General features: G+C 43.8%; 1 protein-coding gene and 1 long non-coding RNA gene across 4 annotated transcripts in view; both read left to right on the forward strand.

The window, feature by feature from the left end:
- The window catches only part of LOC125965413 (uncharacterized), a 45,085-nt gene extending 37,708 nt beyond the window's left edge, over window positions 1–7,377 (forward strand). The window contains exon 2 of the long non-coding RNA XR_007479256.1: window positions 3,848–7,377. This is a non-coding gene — a long non-coding RNA (uncharacterized LOC125965413). The remainder of the gene's footprint in view (window positions 1–3,847) is intronic.
- The window catches only part of JAZF1 (JAZF zinc finger 1), a 339,872-nt gene that overhangs the window by 227,256 nt on the left and 92,538 nt on the right, over window positions 1–20,078 (forward strand). The gene's annotated exons all lie outside the window — the stretch shown is intronic.

A 20,078-nucleotide genomic window follows, 5' to 3' on the forward strand; every position in this document is an offset into this window, starting at 1 on the left:
CCGAGACACATAGTAATCAAACTGACAAAAATTAAAGACAGAAAAATTATTGAAAGCAATAAGGGAAAATCGACAAATAACATACAAAGGAACTCCCATAAGGTTAACAGTTGATTTCTCAGCAGAAACTCTACAAGCCAGAAGGAAGTGACACAATAAAGTGATGAAAGGAAAGAACCTACAACCAATATTACTCTATCCGGCAAAGATCTCCTTCAGATTTGATGGAGAAATCAAAAGCTTTCCAGAAAGCAAAAGCTAAGAGAATTCAGCACCACCAAACCAGCTCTCCAACAAATGCTAAAGGAACTTCTCTAAGTGGGAAACAAGAGAAGAAAAGGACCTACAAAAACAAACCTGTAACAATTAAGAAAATGGTCGTAGGAACATACATATTTATAATTACTTTAAATGTGAATGGATTAAATGCTCCAACCAAAAGACAGAGGCTTGCTGAATGGATACAAAAACAAGACCCATATATATGCTGTCTACAAGAGATGCACTTCAGACCTAGGGACACATACAGACTGAAAGTGAGGGGATGGAAAAAGATATCCCATGCAAATGGAAATCAAAAGAAAGCTGGAGTAGCAATTCTCATATGAGACAAAATAGAGTTAAAAATAAAGACTATTACAAGAGACAAAGAAGGACACTACATAATGATCAAGGGATCAATCCAAGAAGAAGATATAACAATTGTAAATATTCATGCACCCAACATAGGAGCACCTCAATACATAAGGCAAATGCTAACAACCATAAAGGGGAAATTGCCAGTAACACAATCATAGTAGGGGACTCTAACACCTCACTTTCACCAATGGACAGATCATCCAAAATGAAAATAAATAAGGAAATACAAGCTTTAAATGATACATTAAACAAGATGGACTTAATTGATATTTATAGGACATTCCTTCCAGAAACAGCAGATTACACTTTCTTCTCAAGTGCACACAGAACATTCTCCAGGATAGATCACATCCTGGGTCACAAATCAAGCCTCGGTAAATTTAAGAAAACTGAAATCATATCAAGCATCTTTTCCAACCACAACGCTGTGAGATTAGAAGTCAGTTACAGGGAAAAAAATGTAAAAAACACAGACACTTGGAGGCTAAACAATACATTACTAAATAACCAAAAGATCACTGAAGAAATCAAAGGGGAAATCAAAAAATACCTAGAGACAAATGACAATGAAAACACGATGATCCAAAACCTATGGGTTGTAGCAAAAGCAGTTCTAAGAGGGAAGTTTACATCAATACAATCCTACCTCAAGAAACAAGAAAAATCTGAAATAAACAATCTAACCTTCCACCTAAAGGAACTAGAGAAAGAAGAACAAACAAAACCCAAAGTAAATAGAAGGAAAGGAATCATAAAGATCAGAGCAGAAATCATTGAAATAGAAACAAAGAAAACAGTAGCATAGATCAATAAAACTAAAAGCTGGTTCTTTGAGAAGATAAACAAAATTGATAAACCGTTAGCCAGACTCATCAAGAAAAAGAAGGAGAGGACTCAAATCAATAAAATTAGAAATGAAAAAGGAAAAGTTACAATGGACACTGAAGAAATACAGAGCACCCTAAGAGACTACTACAGGCAACTCTATGCCAATAAAATGGACAACCTGGAAGAAATGGACAAATTCTTAGAAACGTATAATCTTCCAGTACTGAGCCAGGAAGAAATAGAAAATATGAACAGACCAATCACAAGTAATGAAATTGAAACTGTGATTAAAAATCTTCCAACAAACAAAAGTCCAGGACCGGATGGCTTCACAGGTGAATTCTATCAAACATTTAGAGAAGAGCTAACACCCGTCCTTCTCAAACTCTTCCAAAAAATTGCAGAGGAAGGAACACTCCCAAACTACTTGTACGAGACCACCATCACCCTGATACCAAAACCAGACAGAGATACTACAAAAAAAGAAAATTACAGACCAATATCACTGATGAATATAGATGCAAAAATCCTCAGTAAAATACTAGCAAACAGAATCCAACAACACATTAAAAGGACCACATACCATGATCAAGTAGGATTTATCCCAGAGAGGCGAGGATTCTTCAATATATGCAAATCAATCAGTGTGATATACCATATTAACAAATTGAAGAATAAAAACTGTATGATCATCTCAATAGATGCAGAAAAAGCTTTTGAGAAAATTCAACACTGATTTATGATAAAAACTCTCCAGAAAGTGGGCATAGAGGGAACCTACTTCAACATAATAAAGACCATATATGACAAACCCACAGCAAACATCATTCTCAATGGTGAAAAACAGAAAGCATTTCCTCTAAGATCAGGAACAAGACAAGGATGTCCACTCTTGACACTATTATTCAACATAGTTTTGGAAGTCCTAGCCACAGCGATCAGAGAAGAAAAAGAAATAAAAGGACTAAAAATTGGAAAAGAAGAAGTAAAACTGTCACTGTTTGCAGATGACATGCTACTGTACATAGAGAATCCTAAAGATGGCACCAGAAAACTACTAGAGCTAATCAATGAAATTGGGTACATTTGTGGGATACAAAATTAATGAACAGAAATCTGTTGCATTCCCATACACTAACAACGAAAGATCAGAAAGAGAAATTAAGGAAACAATCCTATTCACCATTGCAACAAAAAGAATAAAATACCTAGGAATAAACCTACCTAAGGAGGTAAAAGACCTGTATTCAGAAAACTATAAGACACTGATGAAAGAAATCAAAGATGACACAAACAGATGGAGAGATATACCATGTTCTTGGTTTGGAAGAATCAGTATTGTGAATGTGACTGTACTACCCAAAGCAATCTACAGATTCAATGCCATCCCTATCAAATTACCAGTGGCATTTTTTACAGAACTAGAACAAAAAATCTTAAAATTTGTATGGAGACACAAAAGACCCCGAATAGCCAAAGCAGTCTTGAGGGAAAAAAATGGAGCTGGAGGAATCAGACTCCCTGACTTCGGACTATACTACAAAGCTACAATAATCAAGACAATATGATACTGGCACAAAAACAGAAATATAGATCAGTGGGACAGGATAGAAAGCCCAGAGATAAACCCACACATCTATGGTCAACTAATATGTGACAAAGGAGGCAAGGATATACAATGGAGAAAAAACAGTCTCTTTAAAAAGTAGTGCTGGGAAAACTGGACAGCTACATGTAAAAGAATGAAATTAGAACACTCTCTAACACCATACACAAAAATAAACTCAAAATGGATTAAAGACCTAAATGTAAGACTGAACACTATAAAACTCTTAGAGGAAAACATAGGAAGAACACTCTTTAACATAAATCCCATCAAGATTTTTTTTTGATCCACCTCCTAGAGTAATGGAAATAACCACAAAAATAAACAAATGGGACCTAATGAATCTTAAAAGCTTTTGCACAGCAAAGGAAACTACAAACAAGACGAAAAGACAACCCTCAGAATGGGAGAAAATATTTGCAAACGAATCAATAGACAAAGGATTAATCTCCAAAATATATAAACAGCTCATGCAGCTCAATATTAAAAAAAAAAAAAAAAACCCAATAAAATGGGCAGAAAACCTAAATAGACATTTCTCCAAAAAAGACATACAGATGGCCAAGAGGCACATGAAAAGCTGCTCAACATCACTAATTATTAGAGAAATGCAAATCAGAACTATACTGAGGTATCACCTCAGACTGGTTAGAAAATCTGGGCATGATTAGAAAGTCTACAAACAACAAATACTGGAGAGGGTGTGGAAAAAGGGAACCCTCTTGCACTGTTGGTGGGAATGTAAATTGATACACTGTGGAGAACAGTATGGAGGTTCTTTAAAAATCTAAAAATAGAATTACCATATGACCCAGCAGTCCCACTACTGAGCATATACCCAGAGAAAACAGAAAACCATAATTCAAAAAGACACATGCACCCCAATATTCATTGCAGCACTATTTACAATAGCCAGGTCGTGGAAGCAACCTAAATGTCCATCGACAGATGAATAGATAAGGAAGATGTGGTACATATATACAGTGGAATATTACTCAGCCATAAAAAGGAACGAAATTGTATCATTTGTAGAGACATGGATGGATCTAGAAACTGTCATACAGAGTGAAGTAAGTCAGAAAGAGAAAAACAAATATCGTATATTAATGCATATATGTGGAATGTAGAAAAAGGGTATAGATGAACTGGTTTGCAAAGCAGAAATAGAGACACAGATGTAGAGAACAAACATATGGACACCAAGGGGGGAAAGTGGCGGGAGTGGTGGTGATGATGGAATGAATTGGGAGATTGGGGTTAACATATATACACTAATATGTATAAAATAGATAACTAATAAGAACCTGCTGTGTAAAAAATAAATAAAATAAAATTCAAAGAAAAATAGTGGCCATTTGTGGATAGTCTTCTATAGATGTATTTTCATCTCACTAGATGAGGTCATTAGAGAATCCCAGCCCCTCTTGGGAGGGATGGAATTCCAAGGCCATGGCTCCAAACATGCCTAAGGACACTGGACCATCTTAAAAATGAGGCAGCTTCGCATATGTAGGCCTGCAGATGATTCACTATCAACTGTCTAGGGTGGCAGCTGGGTGTCCTACTGTGACTGCAAACTGGATAGACTCAACAACTCTGCCAAAAAAAAAAAAAGTCTTACATTGTGAGATCTGGCTCACCCACGGAACCACTTCTGTAGTACTTTACAGATTATAAAACCTTTCGGTATACATAATCTCATTTCCTGTGCTCCTGATGGTACTATGAAGGCTGGAGCCTTGAGAACGTTAACAGATGTCTGTGAACCTCAAATGGACGCCTGTGTCTAACAAAGAGGGGTCGCGGTAGGGGGTGAGGCTCTGTCAAAAGTGTCACGGAGAGCAGGAAATCTCTCTAATGTAGATTGGACACCGAGTGACCAGTAAATAGGAGGGGATCCTGTAGTCGGGAAACCTGGGAAGTTTCTAAGTTGGAATGAGGAGGCAGTGGGGAAATAGTTTTGCCTGAATGTGAAGGGGAAACTTGAGGCTCTGGACATACATTCTACGAAGCTGGCAGAGCCGTGAGGTGGAGCTTCCTCAAGACTGGCATTGGCTAGGAGGCAGCATGTTAAATGACCACAAGAGCCCATTCTATGGGTCAGGACCTACATGGCAAAGCTAAACATCCCATCATGAGCATGGCAGCACTTCCCTGTGTGTAATTTCGATCCTGGGACTAGCACGCATTCCGAGAAGCCAGCAGCGTGTGGGCCTCAGCTATCAAAGAGGAAAAGGGGGAAAAAACCCGCAATGGCAGGCGGGCACAACTACCGAAAGGATCATGGCAGTCAGGGATCAGGATCCCCCAGGATGTTTCTGTTGAGAATTGCCTTGTATCAAACCCCCTTCCCTTCTCAACTGTCTCTGGCCTCTCAGAATCCTGATATGGAACAATGTTTTCTGAAGAATTTATGTGACTGCGAATTGGAGGGTCCTGGGCGGGGGGGGGGGGGGGGGGGGGGGGAAGCAAAGAGTAACAACCCAGATAAGGATGCAAAGGATGTAACTGATGGAGAGCAGCTTTTATGGGATATTATGCAGCTGACAACAGGGCCATTGAACTCAGCCTCTTATCTAGACTTGTGAACTTGTGGATGCACATTTTAGCATATGTCATAGCCTCCCAGCTATTCCGAAAGTGGGTGTCTTCTAAGGGCAGGTAATAGTTAACGATGTTAATTGCCAAGTTTTCTCGTTGCAGGCCTGGGGTTGAACACTGACACAATTATGGTGTGGGTTTAGATGAGAAAGTTTCAAAAACAGAGCTCCCAAACTCAACCACTACCTTCAAGTATGGTATTTTAAATCCAGGAGTCTCTTTACTGTTTTTAATCACCAAAAAGATGGGATATAGCTTGCAGGAAGGACTCTAGCTTGGTTAATATTACTGTTGTGAGAACTGATAAATAAGACTGAGCTAGATTCCTCCGTATTTTGAAAGTTAAAGGAATCTGTCTACAAGCCCTTGTAGCTCATCAGCATATACAGACCATCACTGTGTTCTTTGGCCATAAATGCTCTGACGTGTCTGGGGCCAGTCTTCAGAATATGGGACATTTGGGATTATTCTAACCCCTTGACAATACAGAGGTATACAAATGCTAAGTTATCGCTGTAGAAGTCATTAGAGAGGCTTTCTAAAGTTTCTACTTGTGTTCTTTTTCCATAGGTATGTGGTGTCGTGGGAAAAATTAATGTAGAAAAAAAAGCTTCATTTGTACCTTAAAGACTGTAATATTTATTGACAGATTTGTTTGACTAGATGAGACTTACATGAGGGGAAAAAAATAAAACAGCTGCCTTCTATATAAATTTTACCAAATACCAGCATGTAGTTTTTATTTGACCATCTTTGTGGTGATAAACTGAAGCATCGAGGCAAGAAGCAGTAAGTAAAATGCTCAAAACGGAGCGCAGGTGTAAACACCCCTGGGTCTTATAAATCTCCCTGTAAAGCCCCTCAGAGCGTTTCTCTCTTTGCCCAGCCTCCCCGGATCCCTTCAGTCTACACTACATCGATGAGCTGCCTGTTGGGTCACTGTCAGTGGCAGGGAGGCTTCTGCAAGCCACACCTGCCCCCTTCTCCCCCGGCATTCCTGGCAGCCTCTGCTGCAGGTTGACTTAGGTAAGATGAGGAAAGAGAACTAGGAAGCCAAGGGGCGGCCAGCCCTAGAGGATGGAGGCAGGGTTGGCTGGCTGAGATGCCCAGCTGTTAGTCATCAGAGTCTCCGTCTCCAGCCCAAGGTAGCGCTGGCGGCGGGTACTGTGAGCGGCCAGGTGGGGATCGGTGGGCAGAGGCCTAATAAATTTTCATCAAGCATTCCAAGGCTTTGATCCACAGTGAGGAGTGGATGGTGATAGCAATTTATTACCATATGTCACTAGCGATGTAAATAACCAAATAGAAAGAGTGGAGAGAAAAGAGAGTAAATTTGCTACATTTAGAATTTTATAGTTTTTTGTTTGGCTTTACAGATCATCCAAGATCAAAGGGATCAAAGTGTGGACTTGACTAAGTTATGTGAAATGTCAGGAAATTAATGCTATATTAAAACAGATTAATTTGAAAGGAGCAGAAGCTCTTGCGAGCCACAAATACCAAAAACAGAAAACACTTGCTGTGAGTGGTAGATTCTTAGGAAACTAATTGTTCCTATTATGTCGTTCTTTTTTTTTAATTAATTAATTTATTTTTGCCGTGTTGGGTCTTCGTTTCTGTGCGAGGGCTTTCTCTAGTTGCGGCAAGCGGGGACCACTCTTCATCGCAGTGCGTGGGCCTCTCACTATCGCAGCCTCTCTTGTTGCGGAGCACAGGCTCCAGACGCGCAGGCTCAGTAGTTGTGGCTCATGGGCCTAGTTGCTCCGCGGCATGTGGGATCCTCCCAGACCAGAGCTCGAACCCGTGTCCCCTGCATTAGCAGGCAGATTCTCAACCACTGCGCCACCAGGGAAGCCCTATTATGTCGTTCTTTATGGACGGTTGCTATGATGTAGCAGTTATAAATCCATTACAGAAAGAGTATGTCCAGTGATGAAATGAAATTGAACTGTCAACAGAGAGCAAAATAATACAAGACAGTTATTTTAATCTTGGAAGCATTTGAAAGCATATTTTTGCAAACATATGATATTATGCGCATCCTTGGGCATAGTGATGAAATAATCTACCCTACTAGAAAGCAAGAAAAATGTAGGCTCTCTGAAGATAATCAAAATACATAATATCACTTGCTTTATTAGGTAACATGGCACATGTAACAGACATAAGGTATGTCTTTTCACCTCAGAGAGGGAAAACAAACGGTTTCGGGATGCCACTCTCAAATGATCTAGACTTTAACCAAATTTTCCTGAAAGCAAAAAATACAGAAGCATTTCTGATTCAATGCAGCAGGCATAGATAGCATGGCTGCCCAGCACATTCTGAATTCTTCCCACCCCACCCACCTCAGGACAGTGGCACTTGTTGGTACCACATATTTATGAATTAAAGGGATATTCTGTCTGCGCTTATTGGTGTAATAAACAGACCAACATACCTTACTAAGCATATAGTGCAACCTCAAAGACTGACACTTAGTCAGCAAAACCCTTCTTTGCCTTTGGATTCACAATTCTACCTCGTATAAATCTGTGTTTAAATCTGTGTTTGTGATGGAGGTTAAATAGCAACAGCATTCAAGCCACCTTTGGAGCCACTCAGTGGCCTAGAACAATGGCTCCTGTCCCTTCCTCAGAGTCACCTAGGGAGATCTTGAAAGCACAAATCCCTGGCTCCAACCTTAAGAGATTCTGCTCTAGAGGAATGAAATGCAGCCCAGGCATCTGTATTCCCATCTTCCTAGTTGGCTTTTGGAAACATTGAGAACTCCACATTCTCAAGGAGACTTAGCTGGTAACTGGGGGATCCATGGAGACTCTTCACCTCTTTCTTCCAGTAGAACTTCACATAAAACAGAGGCAGCTGCGTCCCTGGTTTCTGTCAGCTAGTGCTGAAGAGGAGTCCCTGCAAGGTCCCAAAGTGCCTTCGTAGTTGCGTATTAGATAGATCTTCTTTAGGTTAATTCTTCAAAATTATTGATCCTGGGCTTCCCTGGTGGCGCAGTGGTTGAGAGTCCGCCTGCCGATGCAGGGGACACGGTTTCGTGCCCCGGTCTGGGAAGATCCCACGTGCCGCGGAGCGGCTGGGCCCGTGAGCCATGGCCGCTGAGCCTGCGCGTCCGGAGCCTGTGCTCCGCAACGGGATAAGCCACAACAGTGAGAGGCCCGCGTACCGCCAAAAAAAAAAAAAAAAAAAAAAAAAAAATTATTGATCCCTATTTGGTGCTTGTGGGAACTAGAAAACTTAATTTCCCTTCTAGACGAAATAACTCATTTGACTTCAGGTTTAGACATGGCTCCTGGTTGGCCAAATAGAATAAGCACTCCACCTGTGAGGTTTTGGAAAGTGTGTGTGTGTAGCGGGGGGTGAGGGTTGCTGGTACTCTGAGGACTGCCTCAGGTTCCGAGATCCCTGATGAATTCTGAGAAATTAGTAGCTTCCAGAAACGTCTATCAGTTCCAGACCAGTGCTTCTCAAACTAAACCACATACAAACCGCGTAGGTCTGGAGTGGAGTCCGAGAGTCTCCGTTTCTGACAAGGGTCCAGGCCATGCTGATGCTGCTGATCCTGAGGACCCCTAGCAAGGGTACCGTGTTAGGGCTTCCCTGGTGGCGCAGTGGTTGAGAGTCCACCTGCCGATGCGGGGGACGCGGGTTCGTGCCCCGGTCCGGGAAGATCCCACATGCCGCAGAGTGGCTGGGCCCGTGAGCCATGGCCGCTGGGCCTGCACGTCCAGAGCCTGTGCTCCGCAACAGGAGAGGCCACAACAGTGAGAGGCCCGAGTACTGCAAAACAAAAAACAAACAGTACTGTGCTAAACCAGACCCTTGAGATGTGTTGTTCTGGAGGGAATAAAATAACTATAAAAAAGCTAACAGGAGTAACCTGACCTAGTCAGGGAAGTGGTGGTAATTTCAGAGAGTGGGGGGAGGAATTGCTGAAACAGTCTGACTTATAGGGACCACGAGCCCTGGGGCTGAGAGAGGAGGTGCACAGGGCCCTGCTGGTCTCCCTCAAGGCGAGAAGTTGGAGATGCTGCACAGAAGGTCAGTGGGGATAATCAGGAGAGCTCTTCACAATCCAGAAAGTTAGTGCTAGGTGTGGCTCATCCACTGGGCTTCACCGAGTATTTTATGTACTAGTACCGTCATAATTTTATATAAAGCCAATACTCAATTCTGTTTGAAATAGTATCTTCTTGTTTTACTTTGTCTTAAAACACTGCGCCCAACAGCTATGTGTTTAAGCTCTGGCTCCGAAAGATTTTTCTAAAGACTTTTTTTTTTTCTAAAACTCAGTGCCCCAAAAGTACCAAAGTGGGTTCTCAAACACATCCCTCAAAGATCTGAGATGGAAGGACTGTTTTCTTGTAGGTCTTGTGATAGTTTTAAGGTGATAATGCAAAAACGGGGAGGTGTCACAGATTATTTCTTGAAATCCAAAATGAAATAATAGACTCCTCGTAGCTGGTTATCGATAGGTTCCCAAAAGGGTGTGGTTTGGAGAAACAAACTAGGCAAGAGGTTTCCTGTAGAGGCAAATGCTCCAAAATCTTTTTCTGCCCCTTGAAAGGACAGTGAGACCCCAAAATAGAAATAAAGCTCCCTGGGGCTGGCTGTACTCACTCTGCAGGGGTGCTAACTGCTGACATGTGTTTTTATAAATGTCGTTGCTAATGGAAACAGCTTCGGGCAAATGACAGCACCCCACCCAAGATTCTCATGTGCATGATTTGGGGAAGAACGTGACTTTACCAAAAACCATAAATGAAATCCTGAGTCCGTATGTTTCAGGCAAATTCAAGGAACTATACTGTTGGCCTGAGACCAGGACTGTGAAAATACATAGCAGGCATAATTAATTTTTAAGATGTGGTAATCATTATAAAAAGAAAAAATTGATAATAGCAGCTCAAATCTGGCATCCACATACAAAACAGAGCCCACCACTTACGTCACAGTTTGTTTGTCATATTACTTGATTTTTCAGTAGAGATGTGTCGACTGGCATATCCAAGCCAAACGGCAAATGGCTGGATTCCCAGAAGATTAAGGGATTGGCCTGCAGACAGGGAGGGGCCCGTTAAAACCTCACGCACTGTGGACTCTGCCTTTGGGCCACACTTTGTGTTGAACTGGACTCATGCGTAGAACAATTTGGAATGCAGAGGATACAAGTAGGACTCCAAGAGCACACTGGGCGCATGTCTTACATTCCTTATTACTAATGTGTTTGAAAAGATTTAGTTCTCTTTGGAGTGTTCAGAGGGCAGTAAACGGTACCAGAGCATAGGGCTCTGCCCGGCGGGGCAATAACTTTTGTGCTAAACTTGTCTGTTGAGCAGCGGTCCCCAACCTTTTTGGCACCAGGAACCAGTTTCATGGAAGACGATTTTTCCACGGACCGGGGCCGGGGTAGGAGGGATGGTTCAGGCGGTAATGGGAGCGACGGGGAGCGACGGGGAAGCGGCAGATGAAGCTTTGCTCACTCACCGGCCGCTCACCTCCTGCTCTCCAGTTCTTAACAGCTGCGGCCCTGTAGCAGTCCATGGCCCGGGGATTAGGGACCCTGTTGGAGAGGATGTGTTTCCATAGTTCCTGCAAAACCTTATGTGGAATTTGAGTGGATGTTTACGGACACACCGAGGAGGGAAGGGGTACAAAGTAATTTCCACATTAACATTGCATGATGTCTTAGGAATCAAAGGAAATGTGACAATCAGAGACAGACGTAAGCCCAGGGAGGTTTTATTCCCAACCGAAATCGGGTTTACCTGGACTTTACAAGACAATGAGAGGCTTCGGGAAGTGGCAAACGGGGTCACCAGATATCTCTGTGGAACGCGTTAAGCCTCAGCTAATACCCTAGAGGAAGAGCTTTCTATGTCACCCCAAATGACAATTAGCTGCACTCATCAAAGAAAACGCAGGTGTGCTTACTTTATGGGGAAACCGCGAATGCTCAGGACAGGGGATGGCTGGCTGGAGCACCATGGAAAGAAAATTAGCCAACACAGTGTTTATGAAACACTTGAGATCGTATGTGAAGGAAGTAATGAAGTAGGCCCGAGGTGCTGGGCAAGAGGCAACACATACCAGAAGGAAATGATCGCATTCCTTTCTTGCATCTCCCCAGATCTGTCACCCAGAGACCCTCATCTGGGCCTCATTAGCCATCGGGCCGCGCAGCCTCTGGCGCAGTGAGGCCTGACATTGCTTTCCTTTCCCAGCGTTGTTTCCCACAGCCCCGAATCCTTCCTGCCAGCCAGCCTGGGTGTGGCCACGGGGGAGACGTCATCTGGCCCCTCACAGAACGGGGTGGATTCTCTGTCCTTCCCACAGAGACCACATCGTCCAGATGTAGGGAACGTGAACATCTGTATTTTAATAGGGGTTCGCCTAGACGGTGCCTTCTGAATCTGGGAAGATTCAGAGCCAGTTTTAAGGAGGTTGCTTCAGGTTGTGCTCGGAACTCCCTGCACGGCTCTGGGTTCCTGTCAGGTCAGCCTGGTAAGGGCGGGCAGGTAAGAAGTCAAGAAGGTGGCGATGTGGCCGAATTGAACAGTGATGGCATTTCTACTTGAAAAAGCAAGCCTCTCTGGAGTCATAGACGCCAGGAGGGAGGAGGTCTGTGCCCCCAGAGTCACCAGCTAAGGCTGCAAACGCTTGAGGTCATGTGATAAAACAGCAACTCCTCTCACTTTGCTCCCCAGCACCCCTGCCCCCCTGAAAAGACTGAACGTGTGTATCAGACGTGGTCCCTGCCCTGCTCCTTTGTGGCTTGTCACTGCAGAGAGCCGAAAAGGCACAATATTATTTATTGTTCCTTATAATTAAAGTGCCACGTAACGGTGTAGTGTAACATCCTAGGGCTGGTGTCAGCCTCTCCCATCCTTTCCACCAAAAGCCTTTGCTGAGGTACATAAAACACAGCCAGGTTCCTCCAGTTTGGGAAGGTGGGGCCTTTGGCTCTCGACTCAGGCCTGGGCTCTGAAACCTGCCAGTTATGGGGTGTTGGGCAAGTCACCTCACCTCTCTTACACTATTTCCCAGTCCCCAAATGGAAGCTGATCAGAGGCATATTGTGTGAATTAAACAAAGTAGAGCACTCCCCACAGTGACTGGCCTGGAATAAATGCTCAGTTCAATCGGTGCTGCTCCTTTTACTATTACCGGGGTAGGTTGCAAAGTGTTTGCCTCAGATAATCTTTGGGAGACGCTCATCTTTGGTTTCGAATAGTTTAAGGCATTTTCCCCTATAAATAGGGGGCTGTACTAAATGATCTATAGGGGGGTAGCCACAGCTATTCTTTTTTAATTGACATATCTTTGATGTACAATATTATATTAGTTTCACATGTACAGGATAATGACGTATACATTGTGAAATGATCACCCCATAAGTCTATCATCATACGAAGTTACCACAATATTCTTGACTGTATTCCCCACACTGTATGTTACATCCCCATTATTCTTCTAAATTCTGATTGTGGTGAAGGAGGAAGATTAAATGACAGGTACACGTTAAGACATTGTGCAGGGCACATAGGGAGAGCTGCATAAATGTTACTTGTAGCTATTGTTATTATCTGTTATCTTGGTCACGGGAAGAAAAACACGCAAACAGGAGACAGTAAACAGATATTCATCACCCACTATGTGATAGGACCATGCTAAGTGTTTCTATGTTACCTCTTTTTTTTTTTTTTTGCGGTTTGCGGCCCTCTCACTGTTGTGGCCTCTCCCGTTGTGGAGCACAGGCTCCGGACGCGCAGGCTCAGCGGCCATGGCTCACGGGCCCAGCCGCTCCGCGGCATGTGGGATCTTCCCGGACCGGGGCACGAACCCGTGTCCCCTGCATCGGCAGGCGGACTCTTAACCACTGCGCCACCAGGGAAGCCCTATAATGTTGCCTCTTAATCCTTACTCCGGCCCCCAGTCAATGAGGTGGACGGTGTTGGCTCCGTTTTTCAGTTGAAGTGATTTATGCCAATTCACAGCAAGTAAGTGACAGAGCTGAGACTGAACTCAGATCTGATTCCAGACACCCTGAAAAATTGTCGAAAACAGTTGGGCAACTCTGTGCCTCCACCTCCCCAGCCCTGACTTTCCAGTAGCTTCCCTCCTGTGGGCCATGCTTAAGCTCACATAAATTTAAAAAACAGCTAATTCTTCCTGCTGGACAGGCCATAAGTAAGATGCATCATAATTAGCTATGTCTGATGGACCTCCTGTTGTCCTAAGCTGTAACCCCTAATTGTATGGTGGTAGGGGTTTTGCTATGGCTAGTTGTATCACTTTGACAGTTTGCTAATAAAAGGTCACCACAGGTACAGAAGCCCTCTGATTTACATATGGCAAGTAAAAGGGCATTACGGGAAGTCAGCGTCTAAGGTAGGCCTGGGCATTTGTTCCTATTGACACCCATGCTGCGATTCCATAATTGACAAGAAATGCTGTTATTAAGCAGGTCTGTTGAGATAATTAGCACTCAGGGTTGCATTTTTAATCGGACTTGAGTCAGATAATTTATCACAGCAGTAGCAAGCTGTCAGGGTCACACAATAAATACTCATTAAGGCTGAATAAAGATTAACTGCAGGCTGAAAGAAAATTAGGCCAAGTAGTAACATTTGATTTCAGTATTTACAGTGCTCATTTGGACTTATATTGGCAAAAAGATCAGATCCCCAAATCGAGCTCATTTATGGAGGAAGAAGAAAGGGGGTGCTCTGTTGAGATGCCTGAGCGGGAGTCTTTTTAAAGCTTGATACTGTGTTCCTAATTGATGGCCCAAAATATTAATTTTGAAAGGCTCATTTGGCACGGGTGCTCTAGGAGCCTTGATATCCCTGCGTGAATAAGATGACAACTCCAAACAGAGAAATCGTGCATCTTGAAGGCGTGCCTAATTTGTTAGCGTTAGTCAGATACTGCACTTTTAATTTAATGCAACTCGCTTGTCTTTGATTCATACACGGGCATTTTATGACACTTCAAGTTAATTAGAAACACCTACCATTAAAACATGCAACGTCTTTAAAGGAGAAAGGAAGTCATTTCAGGCCACTGTTATTACCAGGCCAAGACATTTATGTACTTGCTGATAATTTACAGTATACTGAAGATACGGAACCAAATGAGAACATTAGTATTTATGAATACAGTAAATTTTGTTGACAAAACCAGTGTAAAAGGTCAGATACAGAATCCACAGCAAATGTGCAGTTTGTTTATCAGACTGAGAGGCTTAAATTTTAATAGAAAATTAATTTCAAGGGCTGCTGCATTGGTGTAAAACTCTTCTGAAGACTCAAGACCCAGGCAGCCTCTGCCAGAGCCCATCCCCCACCCGAGGGCCAGCGGCCAGTGGCTGCCCTGGACCATCGTTGGCATCTCAGTGCTGCCGTCAGACTTGAGGGATTTCAGCCAAATCACCGCCGTCATCAAAGAGCTTAGGTTAAAAGCCTAGTTGTGCTTGCGGTCATTCTCTGCAGAAGGATGTAGGTGGACACCTAAGACAGGGCTGCTGGGGATGGGTGTGCTGTGTACTGGAAACGCAAGTTGTAGAAATACAGTGAATTAGACTGAGGCAGGGGACTCTGGGGTGGGTCCAGGTCACAGAAAGGGCACATAAGAGAGTGAGGGGACCAGGCTGAGGGTATTTTCCATGTCCAGAGGTCAGGAGCAGCAAGGGGGAGGCTGACCCTGAGGGGAGTGAGGGGAAGCAAGCCCTGTGGAAGGCGCGAGGGCATTTGGTGGCCGCAGCAGAAAGGTATTGCCTTATTCCCAGCCTTTCCAAGGAACTTACCAAATATAAACTCTCAAGTGGACCTTGTGTTCAGGGTTCGTTTCGAACAGCACAAAGAGGGCAGGCACAACACTCTCGGGACCGGTGCTTCGAGCAGGTGAGGGCACAGGTGGGCAGGAAGCAGCCTTTCTTCTTCCCAGGAGACTGGGAGCTGCTGGGTGCTGTCGCAATGGGGGTCCTGCCCACACCTGCAGTTGGACCCCCCCCCATCAGCCTCAGTCCTCGTCCTCAGAACCCTCCTCATTGGCCATGGTGGCCACGTAACAGGCTTTCGACCTTAGCTAGAAAGAGCAAGGGTGAATTGGGGGCATATAGGAAAACAGAGCCCCCAGTTCCAAGTGATTCATCTTAATAAACGTAGTGTGTAGACCTTGTGATGGGAGCCCAGGGGTGAAAACAGATCTGAATCCTCAGAGTTTCTCATGAAGTTGGGAGCCCGGCCAGTGAGTGAGTAACTGTAAACGCAGGCAGCTCTGGCGGGTGCCAAATGTAAAAAAACACATCAGGGTGGCTGGTGGCATTTAGCCTGCGGCCTTACACACAGGATCGTCCCACTTTAGAAGGCCACCTTTATTTCTTGCCTGAAGCTGCTCAGGGCTGAAACTGCCTTAAGAGGGAGGAGGAAATAAGCCCAAGGCTGTGGTTACCTGGCTGGCAGGACAGGGCACAGGGCCGTCTGCTCCAGGGATGCGCGGTTCATCCCCTGCTCTCTGGGTCCAGGGGCCCCCTAAGCCTGGCTTGGTGCTCTCAGCGTGCTGGGGGCTAAGGCAAGACCTGGGAGCTGCACCCTGGAAAGTAGGTGAAGCTTTCCCCCTTCTAGGCTATTTCTCAGCCCGGTTCTCAGCCCTTCCCCATCCCCGGAGCTATTACTTTCACCTATTTTGGCTTAGCTCCCTGACAGCTGTCTTGGCTAAGCAGAAAACTGATAACTAAAGGATATTCTTCCTCCCAGGAATCTTAGTATTTTAAGCAGTGAATTCCTGATAACCACATAGCTGCTGAGGCCCCAGGTAATGAGTCTCTAAGTGTCGCATTTCATTCGTGTATTTTGGAGTGGAAAGGTCTGCTCTGTGCTCCTCCAGCCGCATTGCGTGGCCAGCTGCTACCTGGCTGTGAATCACTAGGGGTGTTTGAGGGACAAGGCCCAAGCATCTGGGTTCCAGCTAAACGGTGATGGAGGCGAAAGAGGCAGAATCCCATTACAAAAACAAGAGTGAGAAACGCTCCCCACAAAGGGACAGAAATCGGTATTTTCAGGTCTTTAAAAAAGAATCATTAAAAGCAACCACACAACTATTAATAATAATGGCTACTATTGATTGAACACTTATTGCTAGGCACTGCTCAGAGCACTCTGCATTATATTAATTCGTTTAATCCTCATTTCTGTATAATCCCCATTTCAGAGATGAGGTATCTGAGGCCCAGAGATCATAAGTAACTTACCCAAGGCTGTAGCACCAGTGAGGGGTGAAGCTGAGGTTAGTATGTGCTGGACCTCCATGAAAATTGCTGCAGAGGAAAGAGCTACTGAACCAGATGAAAGGGCCAGGACAGAGAAACGCGTTTTCAGAGGATTTTAACATAAACACAGATGCTTTGGGTTTTTGTTTTTGTTTTTGTTTTTATTTTAGGGAAGAGTTAATGTTGGAAAGTTAGGACAAAACAAGCCGTGTTCCTATGCACAGTATAACCTAAACTTCCTAAAGAGATAAAGACATAAAATAGCAGTGTTCACTTGAGGATGCATGTGGCCATTCCAGAGGATAATGATGAAACTTGGAAGAGCTTTCTTAAATATCTAGAGACTAGGTCAGGCTGTGAACCTGCTAAGAATTTGGCAGTGAAAGTGTTGTTTGTGATGAAAAAAACCTGAAAATAACCAAAATGCTCTTCAGTTTGAGATGGGTTCAATAAATTGAGTGTATCCATCCTGTTTAAAACCATGAGGTACATCCACATGTACTGACCTAAAAGATGTCCAAGATGTATTGCTGAGTTTAAAAGGCGGGGGGGAGCAATTTGCAAAGTGCTACAATCTTTTATATATTTTTTTAAAGTTGATAAAGAAAACACACAGAAAAATGCAATCTGGAGTATTCCCCTGCAACTGACAGTGGTTGGGATGGGACTGTAAGAACTTTTCCTCTTTACATTATAGATAATTCTGTAATGTTTGGATATTTATGGCAAGATATGTTGCCTTTGAATTCCAAAGAAATAAAGGCATAAAGAACAAGTTTTAATGGACAGTCCTATGCAGTGAGGTATACGAGATTTCCTAATGAGATGTAAACCTTTTTCATGGCATATTGATTCTATTGTTATATATCCATAAAAACGAGAGCACTTATTGCTTAATTTTTTTCTTATTTGTAAGCAGTAAGCCTAGTGATTTTTGAGTGTTTTCAAGTCAGTAATTTACTTTCCAGTTAGCCCATATGCTCTTGAAAGAGAAGGATCCTGTTTTGGTTACCTCTGAGCAAACCAGAATAATAGTACGTGATGGAAGCATCCTAAAGGCAGAAGTTCAACAACCAAAAAATAGCCACTGCCTTTTACAGAGTAACTACTATGCACCTCATTTAATCCTCATAACAGCCTGACAGGATGGGTGTTATATTGGCCCCTGGTCCCCAAGGATACTTGGCAGATGTAGGATAAGCCATGTGCACAGAGCCAGTAAGTGGTGGAGTATCAACCCTTGTCTGTGAGTTAGTCTTCTGGAGTCCTTGTTAACCGTTAAGCTTCACTGCTTCTCTGTGGAATAAATGACTTGGGCATACAAGAGCTTTCTTCCTAATGCCCAAATCGATTTGCTCTCTAAGTGGTATACCCAGAAAGTCCAGTTGGCAAGGCTTGAAGAACTTTAGTTGATACCAAGCAGTTTAAGTGCACAGAGACACCCTAGCAGTGTTGGCAAAGCCCCATGTGAAGACTTAGGAATGAGTGAAATGCTCATCTGGGGAAACAAATGAAGCAAAACTAAACATTGGAACAGTAAAGCTGGGCATCTATTTAACTTGCTGTGTAATGTAATGGGATCCTTGTACTTGGAGTTACCAAGCATGTCCGTGATTTCAAGTAGGTGCTGTGATTAAAGCAGGAGGTGGTATGAAAGTATGTTTAGCTGAAGTTTGCAGTTCATTCTGGAGGGGCTAATAAACAGGGAATCTTTGACAACAGCAAATAAATCAGAACATGTAAATAGAAAGGCTGGCCTTATGAGCCATTTTATGCCACCGACAGGCAGGATAGGCAATCAGGATAGATGTGGGAGAGCACTGTCATCTTTCCTACCATCATCTGTGACCAGAATCGAGGTAGAAATAAACAAGCGGGCAAAATAAAGCTGCAAGCCTACACACTCTTTCAGGAATACTTCATACCTGAGTTGGTGCATTGGATATAAACCAAAGGGTGTGTCCTGAGCTGGCTCTAGAGAGAATGCCTAAATGTGCAAATAAAAAATAAGGGATTGTTGAGTAGCAGTAACTCCACATTTGCACTGTAGCAGTTAGACCACGTGCACTGATAAGCCATATTCTCCGTAATGGAAACCTTTCTTCATTGCACTCACAAAGAAATTCAGCCAATGGAAATGAAGCACGTTGGTACAGACATGGGTAAGAGGTTGGCAGGTTATGGGTTGAGCTGGCAGCTGTGGAGACGTGTTGCAGAGACCATGCTAAAGGAAGTAGTTGAAACAAGCTGTACTCTTTGTTTGCGTCATCCAAGAAAACATGTCCTCTTGGCAAGCCTGTAGTTTTTCTCACTTGGTTTTCCTTCCAAGTTCTGCCTAACCTCTTGTTCTTTGGGTCATCTCTCTTTCCCCTAAAGTAAAAGGAAAGAAAAAACTTGTACTTTTCTTTAATGACTTTTGTAGGAAAAACAAATGACTAATGAGGGTTGAAGCTTGAACAATAGTGTTTCTATGTACAGATGTTCTCATTTTGAATTTCCCAGGGAGGTGATGTGAAAAGAGTGTGCGTGGAAACCCAGAGCTGGGCAGACAGGCAAGGCACTAAGAGTGGCACCTCACCCTCGTCCCAGGCCTACGGGGAGTCGGGCAGCCCAGGTTCTAGCCCCACTTCTGCTGCTGACAGCAGTGGGATCGCACCAACTGGTAATTGTGTCCTCCCCTGTAATGTGGTAGCAGGGGCTTGGAAACTACAGGATCACAAAGACCATGGGGATTTTACTTTTTTATATAAATAATACCTTCCATTTTGCAGATTGAGTGGCAGTTGAAAACTCCGAATCTTTTTTTATTAATTAATTAGTTTATTTATTTTTGGCTGTGTTGGGTCTTTGTTGCTGCTCAAGGGCTTTCTCTAGTTGTGGCGAGTGGGGGCCACTCCCCGTTGCGGTGTGCGGGCTTCTCATTGTTGTGGCTTCTCTTGTTGCGGAGCACGGGCTCCAGGAGCGCAGGCTTCAGTAGTTGTGGCACGTGGGCTCAGTAGTTGTGGCACATGGGCTCAGCAGTTGTGGCTCGCGGGCTCTAGAGCTCAGGTCAGTAGTTGTGGTGCAAGGGCTCAGTTGCTCCGCGGCATGTGGGATCTTCCTGGGCCAGGGCTCGAACCCGTG

The sequence above is a fragment of the Orcinus orca genome, chromosome 9 (assembly GCF_937001465.1).
Source record: "Orcinus orca chromosome 9, mOrcOrc1.1, whole genome shotgun sequence".
NCBI lineage: Eukaryota > Metazoa > Chordata > Mammalia > Artiodactyla > Delphinidae > Orcinus > Orcinus orca.